Source organism: Nomia melanderi, unplaced genomic scaffold (genome assembly GCF_051020985.1).
Source record: "Nomia melanderi isolate GNS246 unplaced genomic scaffold, iyNomMela1 scaffold0184, whole genome shotgun sequence".
In the NCBI taxonomy this organism is placed as follows: Eukaryota; Metazoa; Arthropoda; class Insecta; order Hymenoptera; family Halictidae; genus Nomia; species Nomia melanderi.
In genome coordinates, this window is record NW_027475299.1 from 30001 (window position 1) to 35000 (window position 5000).

The following is a 5000-nucleotide window of genomic DNA, read 5'->3' on the forward strand; positions in this document are numbered from 1 at the left end:
CGTTCGATCCGAAGAGGTGAACGACGGCGGGGATTTGACAGAGCTACGCAAGCAGTGTATGGTACGTAAACGACCCTCAGCCAGGCGTGGTCCAGGAATTGTATCCGTGGACCGCAATGTGCGTTCGAAATGTCGATGTTCATGTGTCCTGCAGTTCACACGTTGACGCGCAATTAGCTGCGTTCTTCATCGACCCACGAGCCAAGTGATCCACCGTTCAGGGTAATCGTATAAATTTTATATTTCACATATATAATTTTATTCTCATTTGTTCGACCTAATATCTCTCTTCTTTCAAAGAGAAGATAAAAGTTGATACCTGAATCTCCGACCAGCGCGCGAAGGAGATTCAGGCGTCGCCTTGGAGACGACACCGAAGCCTTTCGAGACGAAAAACGTTCAAGTAATATGTATATATTTCTCGACGTTCCGGGCGTATAGTGCATTCAAAAACCCGCGAAAGACGCAGAAGACTCGCACGCGTGGAAACGACGGGGATATATTTTGTATCCTACCCGATACTGAATCCATCGCGTGCAGTCGACCCTCGCGTTCTTCCGATCAGACGCATCTATTGTTGCGCGCATGTTTTCGCGTCGCATCGCGCGAAACGTTGCACGAATCGTACCGATCGATCGATTGAAAGCAAATAATGAAAAAAGACTTCACAGCTGGCTCTTTGCCGGTCATTCGTCCCATGTTATCTCTTGCCGCGAAATTGGCGCGCAAGAGTTGGGTGTCAGACGCGCGGCTTTAAAACGAGCTTCACGGCCGGTCCCTTCGTTACCGCTTTCGTTCTTTCTCTCGGAACGACCATGAACGAACACGACGAGCGACGCTACGGCATACACACGTCCACGGATTCGATTAAAAAAACAGACTTCACAGCTGGCTCTTTGCCGGTCATTCGTCCCATATTATCTCTTGCCGCGAAATTGGCGCGCAAGAGTTGGGTGTCAGACGCACGGCTTTAAAACGAGCTTCACGGCCGGTCCTCTCAATTCCGTGTACGGTACACGCAAGATGCGGGTTCCACTTCCAGACTACCCGGTCCCTTCTCTCTACGAGAATCGATAGTAGAAGAACGGCTCGAAAACGCGTCTCAGAGACTAGGGGAAAAGAAGCGGTATGCGAGCGAAACGAAAACGCATTATGGAAACGTCGCGAAACAATGTTCGACGGTTGCTCGGTTCCAATCGTGCGGCCGTTTCAATTTCTCGTGCGCTTCACCGTCCCTCCGTAACTCTGGCCGATCGCGTATACCGAAGAGCCGACACGCGCAAAAACCACAGGCATTGTATACTGTATATATATATGTTACAGTCACAGCCTTCGCGCGTTTTACTCTCCGACGCGGGGTTTCCACGACGAAAGAGAGACAGTTTCGTGGCGGGTGACTCGGCCGAATCGCTACGACGGGTATTTCTATTATAGAACGAATCATCGCCACCCTTTACCAGTGCCCGACGAAGGAATCACAAGGTCATCTGGAGTTTACAATGCCAGCGACGGTAATTCCAACGAAGACCCGATAAGTCAACTCATCGTTCTATTTCTCCCCGTACAGAAAAGCGAATCGACGCTAACGCACCTCGCGCAAGCACGAACGTTCTCTTCGCGTGGATCATCCCATCGTCGAAAGATGTAAAGACGCATTGGAGATCGTGGTCTCTGGCGGGCTCATTGCACGCCCCACTGCATATCTTTCCTCGAATCGAGAATGATTCGTCCACTAAGGCTGCGAAACTACGCGTCGAGGAAACTAGGGGAAAGAAGCGGGATGCGAGCGAAACGACAATACATTATGGAAACGTCGCGAAACAATGTTCGGCGGTTGCTCGTTTCCTCCTGCGGACGTTTCATTGCTCGGGCGCTTCACGTCCCTCCGTAACCTTCGCGCGATCGCGTGCCCCGGAGAGCCGGCAACCGGTGAACCACAGGCGTATAAACTATAGTCTTCTATAGCAAGCCTTCGGCGGTTACTCTCCGACGCGGGGATTCCACGACGAGAGAGAATTTCGTGGCGGGTGACATCGGTCGAAACGCTACGACGGGTATTTCTATTATAGAACGAATCATCGCCACCCTTTACCAGTGCCCGACGAAGGAATCACAAGGTCATCTGGAGTTTACAATGCCAGCGACGGTAATTCCAACGAAGACCCGATAAGTCAACTCATCGTTCTATTTCTCCCCGTACAGACAAGCGAATCAACGCTATCGCACCTCACGCATGCACGAACGTTCTCTTCGCGTGAATCGTCCCATCGTCGAAAGATATAGCCGCTTGGAGATCGTGGCCCATCAAGTTCTTCCGTAACTCCTGCGCGATCGCGTACCCCGGAGAGCAGGCAACCGGTGAACCACAGGCGTATAAACTATAGTCTTCTATAGCAAGCCTTCGCGTTTACTCTACGACGCGGGGATTCCACGACGAGAGAGATTTTCGTGGCGGGTGACACGGCCGAATCGCTACGACGGGTATTTCTATTATAGAACGAATCATCGCCACCCTTTACCAGTGCCCGACGAAGGAATCACAAGGTCATCTGGAGTTTACAATGCCAGCGACGGTAATTCCAACGAAGACCCGATAAGTCAACTCATCGTTCTATTTCTCCCCGTACAGAAAAGCGAATCGGCGCTATCGCACCTCACGCAAGCAGGAATGATCTCTTCGCGTGGATCGTCCCATCGTCGAAAGATGTAAGACGTACAGAAATCGTGGTCCATCACGATTATTCGTAACTCTCCGAGTCGCGTATCTGAGAGTAGGGCAAACGGAGAACCACAGGCATAAATAATACTATATATTTCTTATATATAGTTAGCCTTCGCGTTTTACTCTCCGACATGGGGATTCCACGACGAGAGAGAGTTTCGTGGCGGGTGACTCGGCCGAATCGCTACGACGGGTATTTCTATTATAGAACGAATCATCGCCACCCTTTACCAGTGCCCGACGAAGGAATCACAAGGTCATCTGGAGTTCACAATGCCAGCGACGGTAATTCCAACGAAGACCCGATAAGTCAACTCATCGTTCTATTTCTCCCCGTACAGAAAAGCGAATCGACGCTATCGCACCTCGCGCGAGCACGTAACTACTCTTCGCGTGGATCGTCCCATCGTCGAAAGATGTAAGACGCACGGAAATCGTGGCCCATCAACGTTTTTTTGTAACTCTGCCGATCGCGTATCACAGAGCCGAGACGCACATACCACAGGCGTATAATACCGTTTTCTTTCGTATGGTAAGCCTTCGCGTTTACTCTTCGGCGCGGGGTTTCCACGTCGAGAGAGACTTTCGTGGCGGGTGACATCGGTCGAAACGCTACGACGGGTATTACTATTATAGAACGAATCATCGCCACCCTTTACCAGTGCCCGACGAAGGAATCACAAGGTCATCTGGAGTTTACAATGCCAGCGACGGTAATTCCAACGAAGACCCGATAAGTCAACTCAACGTTCTATTTCTCCCCGTACAGAAAAGCGAATCGACGCTGTTGCACCTCACGCAAGCACGAACGTTCTCTTCGCGTGGATCGTCCCATCGTCGAAAGATGTAAGACGCACGGAAATCGTGGCACATCACGTGTTTTCGGAACTCTGTCGACCGCGTATCTCAGAGACGACGCGCGCGAACCACTGGCATATACTATTATATATCGCGTTTTACCCTCCGACGCGGGGATTCCACGACGAGAGAGAGTTTCGTGAGCGGGTTGACTCGGAAGAAACGCTACGACGGGTATTTCTATTATAGAACGCATCATCGCCACCCTTTACCAGTGCCCGACGAAGGAATCACAAGGTCATCTGGAGTTTACAATGCCAGCGACGGTAATTCCAACGAAGACCCGATAAGTCAACTCAACGTTCTATTGCTCCCCGTACAGAAAAGCGAATCGACGCAATCGCACCATACGCGTGCACGTAACAACTCTTCGCGTGGATCGTCCCATCGTCGAGAGACGTAAGTTTCCATACTATGAATTCGCGTTTTACTCTCCGACGCGGGGATTCCACGACGAGAGAGAGTTTCGTGAGCGGGTTGACTCGGAAGAAACGCTACGACGGGTATTTCTATTATAGAACGCATCATCGCCACCCTTTACCAGTGCCCGACGAAGGAATCACAAGGTCATCTGGAGTTTACAATGCCAGCGACGGTAATTCCAACGAAGACCCGATAAGTCAACTCAACGTTCTATTGCTCCCCGTACAGAAAAGCGAATCGACGCAATCGCACCATACGCGTGCACGTAACAACTCTTCGCGTGGATCGTCCCATCGTCGAGAGACGTAAGTTTCCATACTATGAATTCGCGTTTTACTCTCCGACGCGGGGATTCCACGACGAGAGAGAGTTTCGTGAGCGGGTTGACTCGGAAGAAACGCTACGACGGGTATTTCTATTATAGAACGCATCATCGCCACCCTTTACCAGTGCCCGACGAAGGAATCACAAGGTCATCTGGAGTTTACAATGCCAGCGACGGTAATTCCAACGAAGACCCGATAAGTCAACTCAACGTTCTATTACTCCCCGTACAGAAAAGCGAATCGACGCAATCGCACCATACGCGTGCACGTAACAACTCTTCGCGTGGATCGTCCCATCGTCGAGAGACGTAAGTTTCATAGTAAGCCTTCGGCGTTTTACTCTCCGACGCGGGGATTCCACGACGAGAGAGAGAGTTTCGTGAGCGGGTTGACTCGGAAGAAACGCTACGACGGGTATTTCTATTATAGAACGCATCATCGCCACCCTTTACCAGTGCCCGACGAAGGAATCACAAGGTCATCTGGAGTTTACAATGCCAGCGACGGTAATTCCAACGAAGACCCGATAAGTCAACTCAACGTTCTATTTCTCCCCGTACAGAAAAGCGAATCGACGCAATCGCACCATACGCGTGCACGTAAACAACTCTTCGCGTGGATCGTCCCATCGTCGAGAGACGTAAGTTTTCATAGTATTAATTCGCGTTTTA

At 50.7% G+C, this 5000-nt stretch overlaps 1 non-coding gene across 1 annotated transcript; it reads right to left on the bottom strand.

Annotated features, from left to right (window-relative positions):
* Nucleotides 1-70: 70 nt before the first annotated feature.
* LOC143175764 (5.8S ribosomal RNA) lies at nucleotides 71-225 on the bottom strand. Its single transcript, XR_013000445.1, has one exon. It is a non-coding gene; the product is annotated as a 5.8S ribosomal RNA (ribosomal RNA).
* Between the last annotated feature and the right edge of the window lie 4775 nt (nucleotides 226-5000).